General features: G+C 43.2%; 1 long non-coding RNA gene across 1 annotated transcript; it reads right to left on the minus strand.

Moving 5' to 3' along the window:
* Positions 1-2,722: 2,722 nt before the first annotated feature.
* Positions 2,723-9,380, minus strand: LOC102067864 (uncharacterized). The gene is made up of 3 exons (XR_003381386.2): positions 9,148-9,380; positions 8,042-8,239; positions 2,723-3,045 (listed from the first exon to the last, which is right to left on the minus strand). It is a non-coding gene; the product is annotated as an uncharacterized LOC102067864 (long non-coding RNA).
* Between the last annotated feature and the right edge of the window lie 8,865 nt (positions 9,381-18,245).

Genomic DNA, 18,245 nt, shown 5'->3' on the forward strand with positions numbered 1-18,245 from the left:
AAAGAACTGGCTCCAGTTAACATGCTATCCAAATATACATCCATACTCTCTAGATAATTAAGTTAATTAATTGTTTAATAGTACCTGAGGAAATTAGACTTTGCTTAAAACTGCATGTGGAAACAAAGATGAGGGCAAGTTACCAATTCCTGCATTTTCTCCTTCATCAGATGTATTTCATTTTATTTTGAGGCATAATCATTTCAGCAAGGGCCATTCAGGGTTTATTCAGAACAGCTGGAGCTGCTCTGCATTTTCAGCTCCTGTGCACTTGTGCTACAACTCCACATGTCCCAATTTCCTTCAAAGTGAAACCCAGTCCTGACATTGCTCCTCAATTACACTACAGCAGTTTAGTTTACATGCTTTAATGCCTGCATGTTTTCTGGTGGACTGGGGGCTCTTGATGCTCAAGATGGGCTCTAGATCATCTTCAAAGAAATGGAGGACACACTCACTTTTGTCATTTTAGTCCTGCCTGTCACTCACTGGTGATACTGGTCCTTTAATGTCATTTATCATCCATACACACTTAGTGTTTTATTGCCTCAGAAACCTTTTAATATCAAAATTACCACCCTGATTTTGGCACAATTTTGCATTTCACCTGCCAGAAATAGAAGTTATGTACCCCTCCCCGCCCCCTAAACAAACAAAAAAATACAAGGAAAACCATAACAGCTAATAGCCAATGGATAAGTAAGTAACGCACCACTTTCTGAGTAAGAGAACCAAGATACTGAGATCTTCATGCTTCTGAAAAATGCTTTCAGTCCACAAAACAGCTGTACCCTCCTTATTACACTGGGCACAAAGGGCAGCTAAATTTCAGTAGGAATATGTGAATAAGCAGCTAAATTGTAAGGGTGTGTTGCTTACAGGCACTTAGATCTACTAAGTGGGTGCAAATTGATGCAACTCGGCACTTAATTACGTGACTTTAAAAAAAAAAAGTTTGTATGGGTTTTTATTTCCCCAGGAATTTCTAGTATCTCAACACATAAAGAAAAAAGTCAGAAACGCAACCCACCTCAGTGCACTGGCTTCTGTCCACTCTAGCTGAGCACTGAGGGGAGGGACACACACAAGGAACCAAAATGACTATTCAAAAATAACACTAAACTTGAAACAATCTCCCCCCCAAACCAAAACACACAATAAAAAGCCCCAGCAACATCACCACCCTGCATGAGGAAACTGAGCACATGTGAGGGCTACAGAACTGGGGAGGAGTAGTTCTAGAATTCATCAGATTCATCATCTACAATTCTTGATATTTAAATATTTCAATATTTAAAATATTAAAAATCTTCATTAGTAGGACATAAGACAGATGCTAAGCTACACGCAAATTGTTTTAAGTTTTGGGTAACTTACAATACCAAATAAAAGTGGCTTTGCTTAAAATATGCTCCAAGAAAGAGCAGTTTACCTATAAAACAATATTTCTCACTACCCCTCAGCAATATCTTACCTTTCCAGCAATGTTTTTTTCCCCCTTCTTGATTTCCATCAACCAGAACTCAGCTCACAGAACACCTCACCAAGCCACAGCTGTCATTAAAGCAAGGCTTTACTCTTTCCTGGCCTATCACAAAGTGCCTGATCATTGCCACCAGCTGGTGACAGATTCCTGCTAACTCAGCCCATGGAAAAGCAATCTGCTCTTCTAAACCTGGGTAAAATCCAGCCTTTTTCTTACAGGTTTTTTTTCCTAGGACAGGAGGTCGTGTGGATTTAACAAATCCATTTGCCTGGAGCAGGCAAACCCCATCACCTTGTAATTCCTGACTTTATACAAGCACTATGGGCAACAGAGGCATTACCCAGGCCGTACAGATGAACTGGAGTTTGTGTCTTGCTGGAGGTTTAAACTCTCAGAGTCTTCCAAAATTTCCTAAGTAATCCATTGGCCACTTCACAAAACACTCCCAGTGAAGTCATTTTTTGCTGCATTTGCTGTTTCCCACAGATGGGAACCAAGCTGACACCAGGCTCTGCCCCAAACTGCCCCTGCATCTGCTGGGGTGGGTTCAAACCCAGGGCTTGGGGTGCCCTTCTCTGCAGGGGGAATGGGATCAGCCTGGGTCTGTCCAGAGAGGGACTGGTGTCCTGTCCCCACAGGAGAAATTAAATCAGCCTGGGTCACAGCCCGGAGAGGGACTGGTGTCCTGTCCCCACAGGAGAAATTAAATCAGCCTGGGTCACAGTCCGGGGAGGGACTGGTGTCCTGTCCCCACAGGAGAAATTAAATCAGCCTGGGTCACAGTCCGGGGAGGGACTGGTGTCCTGTCCCCACAGGAGAAATTAAATCAGCCTGGGTCACAGTCCAGAGAGGGACTGGGGTCCTGTCCCCACAGGAGAAATTAAATCAGCCTGGGTCACAGTCCGGGGAGGGACTGGTGTCCTGTCCCCACAGCTCTTGCAGCCACTCAGCATTTTAGACTAAGGTAAATGAACAGCATTTCCAAGCATGCTCTGTTTTAAAAAAAGTCTTCCTCTTTAAATACACAACCTATAAAAACAAACACTTCACAGAAGGCAAGCACACTGCCAGTCTCTTTTAAGCCTTGCACTCTTATTTCCTGAACTTTATTTACACACAAAAGACTTTCAACAAAGAGCCTGACAAGAATTTGAAACACAGGCTGATTTTTTTTTTTTTCAGACAAGTGAACAGAATCTCATAACAATAATTTGGGTTAAGAGGGATTGGTGGGCTCTTTACACATCACTGAAAAGCCCAAGCACTGATGTGAATGTGAGTCACCTTTCCATATTTTGTCCTACAGAAAATAAAATGGTTTTTAGAGCTACTGTAAAGCAGGTAACTTCAAAGGTTACTCTCTCACCTTTTTGCACTCTGTAGCAACCTTTCTTCTCAATTGGCTTTGGACTTACATCAAAAGGTGGAGATCCCAGGAGTCCCAGGTTCCTCACCACTAGCAGTATTAGCAGTGGATGGATTTAGCTGTTCCTTGCTCTATTTTGGGTGTCAGTGATATCCTTAGCTGGAGCTGGTGAAGCAGAGCTGTGATCTGTGATCTCAAGGGGTGAAAATGTAGTTTAGTTCATCTACAATGTAAGAACAATGTAAGGTAAGAATGTAAGAACAAACTTTGCCAGTTTTTGAAATGTCGAGCTACTACCAGAAGCCCAGAGAGATCATCCTTCATTGCTAATGAAGGATGAAACGGATTTAATCAGTTTTACTCTACACCCTGTTGTAGGTCTTGATATGAAAAGAATTCTCCATCCCTCCACCCCACCCAAAACCCAAAAAAACCCCAAACAAACAAAATGCAACCAGTGAAACTAAAAGAGTGGGCATTAATTTCTCAGAAGTTTGCACAGTGAATAATAAACAGAGCCCCAAAGCTCTTTGTGCCTCTGCCCAGAACCAAATGCGTTTTCTTCCTTATGTGCACAGATTTTTCTGCTGCTAATGTTGGGTTTAACGCCTAAATTGCAGAAACTGCTTTTCTAGGCAAGTGGCAGAACAGTATACAAAGCAATGATCTCGAAGGGTACAGAAGGAATTTAGGCATCCCTTTGCTGTAGCAAGTCAACCACCCAACCACCCTTCATGCTTCTGGAATTCTGTCTTGTTACACTGAGGATCTCAAAGCCAAAATTTAGGATATATGCTGTTCTTCACCAGAACAAAGATCTGTCTGGATGCAATTGCAGAGGTTTATGTTTGCAGTCAGAGGAGAAAGGCAGTAAGTCCAAAGAGTCTCTGACTTCAAACAAAAATAAAGCATGTTTGTGGCAATCCTACATGGGGCCACCAGCTTTAAGCTGTCCCTGCTGTGTGGTGTATACAGAGAGTGAGAAAGCAACTTTCCAGACAAGGCAGAAATCTGATGACTTCCCATGTCTGCTGTACATTTTGCTATATATAAATGCACAGCATAAACCCTTTTAAAGTGTTGAACATAAGCCATGCTGGCTTTCTGCAGCAATACCAAGTTCAATCTCCCACTAGGAACTTTCCCTCCAGGCTTGCAGTTCCTAAGGATGGAGGAAGTTGCAATGACACCAGTGCCTTTTGCAAACGGCAGCTGGGATTATTTGCCACTGCCAGCCCATTTGTGCTGCTTTGTTACAGGGAGAGAAGGCCCAGGTGGCCCTGGAGCTGTCCTGTCCCTTGTTTACACAGACACTGCAATGCTCATGTGATCATCTGCAATTGTATTTACAGAAATTCACATTACCTGCAAGGCTTTGTCTGCTCAAAGCCTTTGTGCTGCTGGCCACAAGGTTCACTTTTTCACTGAATGCAATGCCAGTTTTGTTAGCCCACCTCACAGGGCAAAAGCCAATCCTGCCTCCTGACTTTTTTGTCCAAACACTGCCCTGAGGGAAATTCTTTCTGTTAGTCCCCTCCTTTCATGTACAAGATGACCCATTCATCATCTGCTCCAGAGAAAGCAGATTCCTGGATGTCCTCCTGCTCTCTGAGTGCTCCCAAAGAAATTCTCCTGGGGGCAAAGGAAGCATTTTGAGATCCCTGTGAGCGTCTGTGCCTGAGCTGCTTAGCTTAGCAATAAAAGAGCTTGGTTTGCAGTGGAGAAGGCATGCTGGGCTCTGCCAGGCTCAGCCACATCTGTACTGCAGAGCCCACCACTGCTATTGAATTATCAATTCCCTTGCTGTTCCAAAAACCAGCAAAGAAACTGGGGTGGTCATTTAGGACTTTACCTCTTTCTCAACTTTTGTGAAATCTCATCTCTTTCACTCAGTTTTTCTCAGCTCCAAGATCTCCAAGTCTCCTCATGCTTCTGGATGAGGCAGTGCCTACCTGAGCCTCCTTCTCTGATTTGCCTCACACTTATTCTTCTGCTTCTGTTGTTGGGATTCAAAGCATCTGGTGACACCCAACAACATTTTGGTCTTAATGCTTTGGTTCAATAGCTCTTCAGGTTGTACTTCTGGGAGAACAGACTCCCTTGCTGCTCCCCTGGGCCAGCCTGTGGTCTCCATTCCACTGGCAATGTCCACTTCCAGGGTTGTACTGAGATGTTCTATCCCTCTGGGGTGTAGGTTTGAAGGGAAAGGTGTTAGCTAACATGGAGAACCTGCGTTTTTAGCAGCAGAACTCCTCTCTGGCCCTCTGAGGTGACCTAACCAGCTGCTGCTGAATTCAGTACCTGGGCTCACCTCAGGAGCTGAACTTCCACCTCTCCTAGTACAAATTGATGGTGCTGTGACTTCCTGGGGACCAAGGTCTGCTTTCATGTTCTCCATAACTGTTTTAAAAACTGCTATTTCTTTGTGGAGGAGTTGGGCCCTTGTTTCTGAAAAGACAGGTCCTGACCCTCCCAAAACCCCACTGCCCTGGCAAAAGAGAGCCAGCATTGACATGAGACAGATCCTGCTCAGCTCTGCAGGGGAGAAGTGTTCTCCTGCTGCTGCCCCTCTGCAGCCTGACTCTTCTTTATGTGCTGTTAAGTGCTGGTCTTCAGCAAATACCTGGAGAAACTCAGTGGTTTGGATCTATCACTGTAAAAAAATACCTGTAGATGCTTAGCTGGTCATGCAAATTGTATTGTTGCTACACTTATTAAATATCTAATTATCTCCTTTGGAACACAAGCACCAGACCTGACCTCTGTTTCTCCTACCTGCTGAGGACAGAGGAAGAGAGTTAAACAAAATACTCTGATCCTTCCAGGAAATAAACATCTGGAGTTGATGGTCTTGCAGAGATGCTGAGCAGCTGCTTGTTTATTAATCCTCTGGAAATCTTTGTCTTGTTTCCAACAAAACACTTTCTGTCACAGTTTCACTACATTTCCCTAAGACTGGGGCACTGTTTTCCATTTGTATTCTCTGTTTCCTGGCCAAACATTGCATTACAACCAGAGAAAGCTTGCAGGAATGTAGCAGCATATTGGGGTGGAAAACAAACAGTCCAGGGATATTGCAAGTGTTTCCAAAACAAGCAATGCACCCTCAGCAGGGTCAGAACCAAAGTTCATCCGAAAAGGAACACAAACACTTGATGTTTGAGACAGCACAAAGAAAAAATCCCATACAAAGCACTCTGGATTGTGGGGCAGGGGAGCTCCTGCTCACAGCACAAGAGGGGATGGAGTGTGTGCCATGTGTCTGCTGAGATCAGCCACGGTGAGGTGACCCCTCAGACACTCCACTTCTTCTCCCTGGGCAAATCTGTTTAATTAGGATACCAAAACCAACGAGAAAGGGATGCTTCTCACATGGCTGACTACTGAAGTGGAGCCTGTGTTTGTGGAGAATCCCACATTTTAGGGACAAAACACAGCATCCCCTCCCAGTGGGGAATTTCTACTTTGGCTGGCAAAAATCCCTTCATGTCAAACTGCGTTATTTTGGATGAGCAATTGCCAGTTTCTCACTCTGGGCTTTGATAGAATGTGATACATCAGACCTTGTTATGTTTATGTGAGCTGTTAAACTAGCACAGTTACCTGGAAATACACAACAAGGCTTATGTAAAATATTTGCTAATAATGTTACCAGTCCAGTAACATCAACTTGGAGTTTGGTGATCTTTCCTCATGCTCCCCAGTGATGATTTACATTTTTTTTCCCCGGACATCCTCAGGCAGCTCCAGCTGTAGGAGGGAAGGGAGCAGCCCGTCAGCAGGGCGGGCAGCGGGGGAGAGAGCACAGCTTCTGCATCCGAGAGCTGCTCAAAACTGGTGTCAAAGCCGGCTCCGGCCCCCCTCCGAGCCTCTTCAGGCGTTCCAAAGCGTTTGTGTCCCCGCTCCCCGCGGGTTGGGAATGCCGAGATCCCGGGGATGCTCCCGGGGATGCGCGAGCGGCGCGGGGACGCGCGGTGGCGCTGCGGCACCGGGAGAGACCGCATCCTCATCCTTATCTGCATCCTCATCCTCGTCTGCATCCTCATCTGCATCCTCATCCTCATCTACAGCTTCATCCTCTTCCTCATTTGCATCTGCAGCCTCGTCTGCATCCTCATCCCCATCTTCATCCTCATCTGCATCCTCTGCATCCTCATCCTCATCTGTGTCCTCATCCGCATCCTCATCCTCATCCACATCCTCATCTTTATCTGTATCCTCATCCTCATCTGCAGACTAATCCTTATCTTCATCCTCATCTGCATCCTCATCTGCATCTTCATCTGTATCCTCATCCTCATCTGAATCCTCATCTTCAGATGCATCCTCATCCGCATCTTCATCCTTGTCTTCATCTGCATCCTCATCTTCATCCATATCCTCATCCAAATCTTCATCTGCATCTTTATCCTCATATTCATCTGCATCCTCATATCCTTCATCCTCACCCTAACTGTCCTCCTCATTCTCATCCTCCTCCTCATCCACATCTTCATCCTCCTTTTCCTTTTCCTCCCCATCCTCATTCTCATCCTGACCCTCCTTTTCCTTCTCCTTCCCAACCCTCCTCCCCATCCTCATTCTCCTACTCATCCTCCTCCCCCACAGCCCCCAGGGCAGCTACAACTCCATGGCATTTTAAGCAAGAAAATGACCAGTGCAAAAATGCTCATTTCTGCTTTTTTCAAGATTTTCTTTTTTTGGCAGAAACACTGCTGGGAAAAACTGAACATAAAGTGATCCTTGAAAATAGCTGTGGTACAAATGAACCAAGTCCTGCCATTTGCCATTTCTGTAAATACAGACATAATGTTTTAAATTTTATTTCAGTTGATGGGCAAAGAGGATTTCCCCCCACCAATGTAAAAGGTAGAGATTTAGTTTAGACAAACATCTGAAATGGCACGTGAAGATTTCATGAAGTAACTGTGGCACATCTGAAGTAAATCTCAGTAAATTCATCCTCCCTTCCACAGTCTATGAACTAAAGGGAATTAAGATGGTTCTGTCTTCTCAGTTTGAAAAATTACAAAATTTGTAAGTATGCTAGTTTCATAAAATTGGGGAAAAAACCTCACCCTATGAATTGCAAACAAAGATAAAAGCAAAAAATCATGAGTACAGACAGCTATGATTATGATAAATAAAAAAATAATATATTTGAAGTATATTAGAGAGAAACTACTTACTTTTCTCTTTTAGCAAACCCAAAATATTTCACAAAAAAGTATCATCAAAATACTCTGAAGGCATTCTCAGGTAAGCAGGTGATCCTTTCCAGTTATGTGTTCCAGTCTCTCTGAAAAGTCTGCTCATTCCTGAAGGTTTTGCAGGCAATTCCAGCACCACAGCACCCAAAAAGTTTTGTGTCTGACAGTAAAGAGGACCTAAAACAGGAGAGCAAATTATAATAAATGCAACAACCACCTGGAGATGCTCATTTACAGTTACTCTCTCCATGTGCCATTCATGGCAAGAGCAAAGCCAAAACAAAACTTCAAATAAAACAACAAACAAACAAACAAGCAAGATGTGTTTAGGGATCAGAAGTCAGTATTTAAGATCTTTTTAAATACAACAGGGTTCATATGCCCCCTTTTTGGTAAAGCTCATCTTTTTGCTCAGATAAGTTGGTCACACTTTTCCAGCTAGGAACGACCACCCTGTTTTTTGAAAGTAAAATTAAACCTTGACCTAAACTGAAAGTAGCAAGCCCACACACCACCACCACCAACATTCTCTGTATTTAGGAAGCACTGGGATGCAATGAGCCCATCTGGTTTGTATCAACAGGCATTGGGGGATCATCTCCACACACAGAATGTCCCAGCCCTGTCCCACACAGGCAGGAAGGGTTTTACTGCACAGAACTGGGAGCTTTGTGCTGTTATTGAGCACAGCCCTGCCACACAGACCTTACCTGCTCCCAGCTCCTGGGAGTGTGTGTGTACATACAGCCTGTTTATGGCACTGACTGTAAAAACAGAGGGCAAAAAAGGGCCAGATGAAGTCATTTTCTGTGCAGAAGCTCAGCCAGGTACAAGGTGGGCAAAAGGGATTTTTATCCTCAAATGTACTTCGGTCCTCCAGGCAGATGGCAGCTTTTGTACCAAGGAATGGGAGTGCTGAGGGAAAGAGATGAAGTGCAGAGCTCTGGGCTTTTCCCTTGCTTTCCAGAGCTCCAGAGGGACCAGAGGAAATTGGATATGAGCTGGCTGTTCTGGCTTATGCTGGTGATCAGGCAGGGACCAGGTGGCTCTTGTATTCTTAACCAAAAATATCACTTAATCCTTACCTTCCCCCTGAGCACTGGGGACAGGGAACAGAGCTGAGGCCAGCCCTTCAAACCAGCCACACTGATGCTCATGGAAGTGGGAACACCAGCTTTTTTTCCCATAAATATAAACCACCAAATGCCTCTCAGAAACTGTTTGATTTCTGGGTGCAATTGTTTCTTCCTCTCCACTCCAGTTGGGCAGCGCATGAATCTGAATCAGAAGACCAAAGGACTTCAAGCTGGAACAGAAAGTCGTCTCCTGTCAAAATCAAGCAAAGATATAACCTCAATATTACCTTTCAACTGGATTTGGAACAATTATTCATGCAAAAGAACTGAGGCTGTAAATTTGAGCTGCTTTGCTCTGCAGTAAGAGGCTTGGGTTGGGTTTTTTTGTTGCTGTTTTGACTGTAACAAAGGAATATTAAATCATTTTGGAAATATGAAAGTCAGACACACATTTGTCATTGCCTGGTTGTCCTGAAGTATTTTGGAAAAGTAGAGTCAGACACAGAATATCATAAAACTCTTAACTAAGGCTGACTGAAGGGGCAAGGTGCCATAAGAGGTGGCTGCTCCTTCAGTTTTAATAGAAATTTTGCACAAATTGCATCATTATGATGTGGCCCTTACCCCTTTTTCTGTGTTGATTTATTCAAATCCGCTTTACTATCGAACTGCCCCAGGACCAGCAGCTCCTCAGGACAATACCAACAATCAGCTTCAACAGAGAAGCCCTCCTTAATGAGCATTCCCCCTTGTGATACTTTCCAGCTTCTCTGTTATGGACTTGTCCTTCTAGAATGGTCTTTCTACATTTCAGTAATATATTGTCCCCATCAACTTGCTGGCAAACTTCCTGCTTTTGATGTATCCAAAAATAAAAGGTTTTATTGCTAAATTTTGAACACTTCCTCCTCAAAATCATTTTTGGCCAGCTTTATTATTGCTTCATGTTTAGCTTGCCAGAAAGCTTATTATCTTTTCTGCAATCTCCATTTAGACTCCACTTATTGAAGGGTGTCTTTTATACTTCTAATAACCTCCTTAGTTTGCTTTTAGCCATGCTCCTTTCCAGTCTTTCTTGTCCCTTTCTTGTCCCTTTCTTGTCTCTTAGATTTCAGGAGTGTTGGAATAAACTCCAAACACACACTCTGAAATGAAAAAGAATGCAACTCCTTGAAAGAGGCCAGAATTATTATTTATTTTTATAGTGATTTTTCAGTGAAACTGAAAATTGTCCTCACCCTGTAGCAGAAAATAAGGTTCAAACTTTCTCCCTCTTAGACTCCCCCTTAAAGTCATCACAGTTTTCCAGGATGAAAACAGAAGAATCTGCAAAGCTGAGGGAGAACACCTTTCATGTGGGGAACCCCGTGAGCCAGCAAGACTTCAGGGTGAGATGAAGTCCTTCAATATGCAAAATATCCACTGGCAGGTCTGAAAGGTTTAATCAGATCTCATGAAGCCGTGCAGGTTCAAAGGATTTAACATTCCTTGGAAAAAGCCCTGAGCTGTTGATAGTGCAGGGAGCTCTGAAGTGAGGAATTCTCAGAGCACGTGCACAGGGCTGGCAGAGGCTGTGCAGACCCTTCAAACAGTGGTCAAGAGGGAATGTGTGATTTAGCAAATCAGTCAGGCAGGGAGCTTTCATCTTTGGAGTCCTGCTTTATGACTTACTTAGGGCGGTAATTATAAATGTCTTGGGTATCCACCCCTCACTTAATTAATCTCCACGCTCATGTGAAGTGTGAATCCAGATCTCAACCCAAAGCTCGCCCAGCACAGAGAGTGCAGGAGAGGGGAAGCTGCTGCAGGATTTACACAGGGTGGGAAGGTGTGCAAATACCTGTGCAGCTGAGAGCAGAGGATTTGCCTTTTTCCTAAAGCAGTGTCTTCTAGCTTTCAGGTTTCCCAAAATGCCAGCGCAGCATAAGATCCCACCAAAGGAGGCTGTGCAGGTTTTAGTGCCCCCCTACTGAAATCCCCACTGCTGAAAGGAAAAGGAAGCTGAAACAGTAAGAAAGGTCACATGAAAGTGAGGAAGAACAGAGATCGAGGAAGAACTGGATGCCAAGAAGAGAAATACATAAAATAGAATTAAAAACTACAAAAATAGACACAGGCATGTCAGAGGCAATTAGATTTAAATGTTTCAGGACGTGGACTTTTCTCACAAAGTACATTAAGTGGGGAAACACTGGCAAACATGGTTTGTTTCACTGCACTACACAGAGCACTCACTAATTAAAAATAAATAAATCAAAACTCAGATTTCTCTGCACATTCTGGTCTTCTTACCTGTGTAACTTGATTTTTAAAGATTTTTGATGTCTTCTAAAGCTTTTTAAGTTACCATTCTATTCAACCAGCTTCAGCATGAACATTCTTCCTCTCTCATTAGTCTTGCACGTGAGTTAAAGATCTAATTCCATAATGAACTCATCAGGTTATGGGAGCTTCTACATCTATCATTTATGCAATCCATTTATTACTGAAAAGGCACACACATTATTGCAAAGCATTACCAACCACTGTAACAACCTCTAAGCATTTTTTAAGAACTTTATTGTTTGGTTTTTCTGCCCACAGTCAGGCTTTAATTAAGATTGCAGTTAACTGAGGCCTCATGGGCTATGTCTGGGTCATTTCCAATTTGGAAGCTCATCTGTGTCTCTATTCTGGATTGCTACAGCACAACAATTCTCAGAAGCTAAAATTTTCTAACCAGGGGTTATTACGTGGAATATCTGACCTCTTTTTTCACACCTAAAGGATGGAAAAGCAATATTTCTCAGGTAATGCAATATTTTCCTGCAGAGCCACTGGATTTGCCCTGAAACTCAGGTGAAGATCATGCTTGATGAATAATCACAGATTCAACATCCTCAGTCCAACTTTGCTTCTGCTCAATATTTGCACCAGATAAAGTGAAGTTAAAAAATTAATTTGGGCAAAAAATAATTCTTCAGAATGAATATATGAATAGTTATATCATGAAGAGTTTTTTTTCTTGACTGTGAATGCATAAGTTTTACTACTCAGGGAAAGCTATGGCTCCACTATTATTATTTTAATAGAGACTAAAACAACATTTCCACTTTCTGAGCAGAACCAAATGTGTTACAGAGGCATCTGTTTATAGCTGTCAAAGGTCTGGCTTCTCAGCAGGTGTGAAATCACCAATAACTGACATACCTGCAAATTCCAGTCACGTCTTTTATATGGAAACAGTCTGGCTGATGCTGCAGAAGTGAAATGTAGACAAAAGGCAGGGGTTTTTCCACCAAAGACCTGGCTGGGTTTCAACAGATAACCTAGAACAAATCTCTTTTGCAGAAATACAATTACCATCAGAGCATAGTAAAAAATATATGTATTTGCCATATCGCCCTCAGGGTTGTTGCAATACTTGGAAATGTGCTGCTTAATAGCTTAGCACTGGAATTCAAACTGAGAGCACTTCTTTTTATTTCAGTAAGACTTCTGATTTGGCTTTGATTTCCTAACTTTTTGTGACTAATTTTTTTTTGAGCACTTGAGAATGGTGCTCATTCGTTTCTTTTTTTCGTTACTTCTTTTTCCAGTTAAGGTTAACCAAAACTTACCTTTCTAAATCTAATTTCTTCTTCTTGCTGCAAGCCCTGTGTGCACAGACACAGATAAAGGATCGTGGCTTCATCTCTCACGGACCCAAAGAGGAGCAGAGGAGCAATTTCACATGCCATTACCTTTAAGGCCTCTTTGGACACAAAAGCATCAAGCTGCAGCTGCATTGTAAAAAGCCAAAACGAGTCTCAATTTTTGTTTTACTTGGAACCCTGTGGACAATCTTTGGTTCAGACGTCAACCAGAGGAAGGATCACATAGTGACAGGACAAGGGGGAATGGCTGCAAATGGAAAGAAAATGGGTTTTGTTTGGATTTTAGGAAGAAATTCTTGTCTGTAAGGGTGGTGAGGCCCTGGCACAGGTGCCCAGAGCAGCTGTGGCTGCCCCTGGATCCCTGGCAGTGCCCAAGGCCAGGCTGGACAGGGCTTGGAGCACCCTGGGATAATGGAAAGTGTCCCTGCCATGGCAGGGGTGGCACTGGATGAGCTTTAAGATCCCTTCCAACCAAAGCCATTCAATGGCTCTGTGATCATGAATTCATTGCTCTTGCCATTCTACACAACAAGATAACACCATTCTATCACTTCATCTGGATAGCTAACCTGGCCTCTCACTCCACATGGGGAAAATATAAAGGAGACCCTCTTAAAAAATAAAACTTTCATTCTTCCACAGCCCCCATGAAAGTTTGCTTTTTAAAAAATCTTTTTTGAGTCCACACCTCTGCCTGTTTGGGGGCACCCTGATGCAGGGAGAGAGGGGTGCTGCTGCAGGGTGTTAAGGGTGACAGCTTAAATAAGAGCCAGCACTAAGTAAATACTTTGACAGGCATTTCAATTGCATTTCTTTGTGATGGGGACAGACATCTGATGGCCTTATTTCCACATGAGAGAAACACATATTTTAATAAACCCAGTATTTCTCACCAGCAGGCTATGAATATTCAATTAGAAAAAAATTTTTCTAAAATATTTTTTATCCTGGCCTTTTTTCCTTCCATATAAAATTAAAATAAAAATGTGGGAAAATTCATAGTTGCTTGCTTTACATTCCCATTTTCTACATTTTCTATCTCTTTTGCTGTGGACTTGCATAATACTAAAACTATTCAATAATCACAAGAAATCCTGGGTGGCAACTTCCAGATCTCACAGCTTTTGTTCTGCTCTAAATGCTCATCCTTAAGGACTGAAAAAAAGACAAGAAAGTGGTAGCCACGAGGCTTTATCTGTCCTGTCATCCTCTCCTGTGTGACTGTTTGACACAGAATAAAAGATGGTATAACCTGTTCTAGGCTGACACCAGAAGAAGATTGAGCACAAAGTTAACCAGAAAAAAATTACTTTCATTGTTTTATCAGACCTGTAATCCTCCAGGACTGGAGGAGCACAAGAATTGGGGTCCCTGCTGGTGCTCAGCTGCTGCTCCTTAAGATTTATACCTGGGCAAGGATGACAGTTGTGTTGTGCCTCTACAATGCCAAATGAATATATAAATAGATTAAAGGACATCAATCTAGAATCCACCAGGAGCTACAGATATTTAGGGATTATTCTTACAGAAGTCAAGGGAAGTATTACAACAATTTTAGTGAATGTTGCACAAGATTTAAGGGCAGGGAAATTGAAGGTTTTGTTCCTGTGACTGCTTTACACCTATTCTGACTTCTGCTATAATGTTGGGGTTTTTTCCCCCAAGCATTTAACAGGCACAAATATTTGTATAGGTGCTACACAATTGTGCTATGGGGAAATGTTGAATTACAAACTAAACTTAGTTCCTGAGAAATTGTAATTACTGCCCAGGAGAGTGTGCAGCAAGAAGCTGCTTCCTCTCTGGTGTGGGAACCAGGAGTGTGCTGAGCACCTGATCAGAAAAAGAGAAATAAATCCCTCAAATTAAAAAAGGAAAAAGAATAAAATTCCCACAACCAGAGTACTCCCACAGATTCACACCAATATGTTTGGGATTTCAGAGTTCTGCACAGATGTCAGACAGGGAATTGGGATAAGAAGGACCAGTGCCTGGTAATTATGGCTACATGAGCTGACAGAAAGGAAATTTGAGTTTAGAAACTCTCTCCCAAACCCAGAAGCCAGCAGAACACCTCCTGTTTGTCACAAGAAATCCCTTTCACTTCCACACTTCCACAGTATGGCTCCAGATAACAAAGGACAAGCAAAGGGCAGGATCATGTCCTGCTTTTTCCTCAGTGATGTATCAGGAGTTCCAAAGATGTGCCACCATCACCTCAAAGGATTTTAAAAACCCTCATCTATATGTCCAGGCTCAAAGTTCCTGAGACATGCTAAAAAGTAAACCTAAAATCAATAAATGCTTAAGATTTTAATTTTCCCAATGCACTCACAGTTCATAAAATTCACTTATTTCAAAATCCATGGGAGGCGAAAAACTCTTTTCCAAGACAACTCAGGTGCAAAGCAGATTTCAGCCCATATTATGCAATTCATGAAGCCATGAATGCACAAGGCAATGTGACGCAATGTGTGGATGAGAGCAAGAGCTGTGTGGCCAGCCAGAACTTCTCAGAAGCCAGATTTCTTCACCAGCCTGCAGCGAAGCCTTCATTCTTCCCATCTTCTACATCAGGTGAAGCCAGCCCAGAGAGAGCTGGAGATTTTGGTTACTGATGCAGAAACCAAATTTATTTCTCTCAAAAAGTGCTTCCATGTAGGTGCATTCTGAGCTGCAGCACCGACAGGATCACAGCCCTTGTGTGAGTTGCTGCTTTTCCCTGTGGTTGTGTTGCAGCAGCAGCAGCAGCAGGGCTGTGACACAGCTGGAGACCCTTGGAAACCATTCTGATTTACTGGAGCAGCTGCTCACAGCACTGTGGAGCTGCCCCTCTGCGGACAGAAAATTCACCTTTCCTTTTCACAGTGCCTGGCTTCAGAAGCCCTGAAGGGCTGGGGGCTTTCCAAACACCCTGTGTGGAGGGTGGGGATGTTCAAAGGCAGCTCCAGGGCTCTCTGGGGGTGCTGATGCTGGGCTTTGCACCCAGCAGGATCCCTCTCTCCAGCCCAGCTCCAGCCTCATTAGGGACTGTCCGGTTTGTCTTGGCTGTTTGTGAGGCCTGGAAAGGCCCGGGGTGGCCTTGGGGCAGCCCGCGTATCGAAGGACGAGAAGAGGCTTCAGTTCTTCTTTCGGTTTTTATGTTTATTAATTGTTTATCTAAAAGATGTTCTTTCAGCCGAACAAAGATCTGCTCAGCAGCCAGCCATGGGCACACTGTCTGCCCTCCCGGGCAGCCACGTATCTTTATACCCACTGTTACGTATACAATATTTATCATTTTTCCCCAATACCATCTATTCTTATAACTCGGTGTACTCTCAGTAATAACCAATCCAAAGGTGCCACCGTGGCCAAAGAAGATGGAGGAGAGGAGGAAGAAGAAGGAGGGCAGGACACACCCCAATTCCTCCATCTTACTCCTCCAAACCCCCCTGTACATAAATCCTAAACCCTGTATCTCACTCTCTAATTAACTAATCTTTTCACCATTCACCCTGTGAAGCCCTCATCCTTGTCGTCTCCTGTGTAGGGTCAAAGTCCAGCCACCAGACACTTCTGGCAACATTCCAGGACTCCCGGGCCCCCCCAAGGGTGGTCTCGGGGGCCCGGCATCCCAGGGCTCAGATCTTGAGATCCAACAGGGACAAGTGCTCATTGTACCCATGCACAGTCACTGGGGAGGAGGATGCAGGCAAGAAAATTCTCCTTAAACCTTTGCCCCCATGACAGAGAATTTGCATATTGACTGCCCAGATGGAATTCTTAAGAGGTATTTGAACTTTTAACTAAGCAAAGTTTCCCAGAGAGCTGCAATCAAGGGAAGCATCAAGATGGAGAAGTCTCAGTGGTGGGGAGTAACTGGAGAATGAAAACCTGAATTTCCAAGCACAGAGATTCCTTATAGAGCAACCAAGCCACCTGTAAGGGCCTGTTCTCTAAATGTCACTGTAATCCATCCAATATTGGCAATGTGATTATTCTACTTTGGCCATAATAAAAACACAACCTGGCTCATTAATTTCCTTTATCTATTTTTGATTCAGGAGTTGAGAGTTTCAAATGGACTGAGAACCTCAGGAGCACACATTTGCGACCTTAGGCAGCTCCAAAATCATGGAGCACATTGAATTTCTTGCTTTGCAGAAATTGGAAAGGACCAGGTCCTTTTGCACTTGTCCTTGGCACACTGTGAACAAGTGAAGCTCATTTGGCTTTGAGAGTGATACACTGGTTTTTAACAGCTGTCAAACTGTCCAGAACAGCTTTAAAATGCACTGTAGAGCAACAGGATGAAAGTAAGTCACAATATATTCTCACAGAGCTGCAGAAGCTGTGATTTCATGTTCAATCTGTAAGTCTCAATTTCTTCAGAAGAAATGGATGTGAGTTCATTTCCTGGTCGTGCTAGTAAAGGAGCTCTGTGATTATAAGGCACAGGAGAGTCAGGGCTCCATAAATGTGAAGTAATAAACTTTCCTTGCCTAAATAACACAGGGGCTGTGTGTTCCTGTTTGAACTACACCAGTTAAAGCAGAGTGTAAGTTAATTCATCCCCGGGCTGCTACTGGAAAAATTATACAAAATAATGACAAATGGTGCCTCACAAAAGGCATGGGCAGTGTGGACTCTCCTCAAACATGGAACTGCCTGCTTGTGGGAAGTCTTTAGATCTGATTAAATAATTTGTAATCTGATCAAATGGAAGAAAAGCAAGTTGCCTGGTGCTAATGACTATTTTCCCTTTCTTAACAGCTGACCCAACAATTGGGCACCCTTCTGGGCTGAGGAACAAATTAATATTCCTCAACTGACTTGAAGGCATTTAAAGACTGAAAAAGGCTGCATATGGGGATGCAGCTAAAAGTAGGTTAAGTAGTGAGCAATTAGCTGCAGATAAACCATGAATCAGTCTGGCTGGATGATAAACTGTAATTTCAGCTTTTGCCTCCTCAGTGTGTTTCACAAACACAATAGGCAGGCTCACACTGAAATGTGAGCAAAACACGACTCTTCTGTTGAGGGAACACATTCCATCCCTCCTTCCTGCTCTCTAGGAACCAGGGGGAAGCTTTGGTGGGGACACTTTCAGGTTTGCACAATCAAGCCCTTTAAAAAATCCAAGGAAATTGTTCACATCACCATGTGAGTGCTCCATTGGGAAAGGAAAAACATCACCAGTATAATGAGCAGATCAGACTCTCTGTTTCATATTATGCATTGAAGCAGTGAACTGTCTGTCCATAAAATCTGATTGATGACTACTGAAAAGATGATGTCTTGTAGCTACAATATTTTTTTAAACTAAAGCTTGTTATTTCATGTTTCTCTATCAAGACTGGGGCTTCTTTAGTATTAAAAGATACAAAATACTTACCTCACTACCTGAATTCACAGAGTAAAGTTTCTACTGATGCTTGAAAAGGACCAGAGGTAACAGAGAAGTTCAAGAAATGCCAAATGAGGAAAACA

This window comes from Zonotrichia albicollis, chromosome 2, assembly GCF_047830755.1.
Source record: "Zonotrichia albicollis isolate bZonAlb1 chromosome 2, bZonAlb1.hap1, whole genome shotgun sequence".
Classification (NCBI taxonomy): Eukaryota; Metazoa; Chordata; class Aves; order Passeriformes; family Passerellidae; genus Zonotrichia; species Zonotrichia albicollis.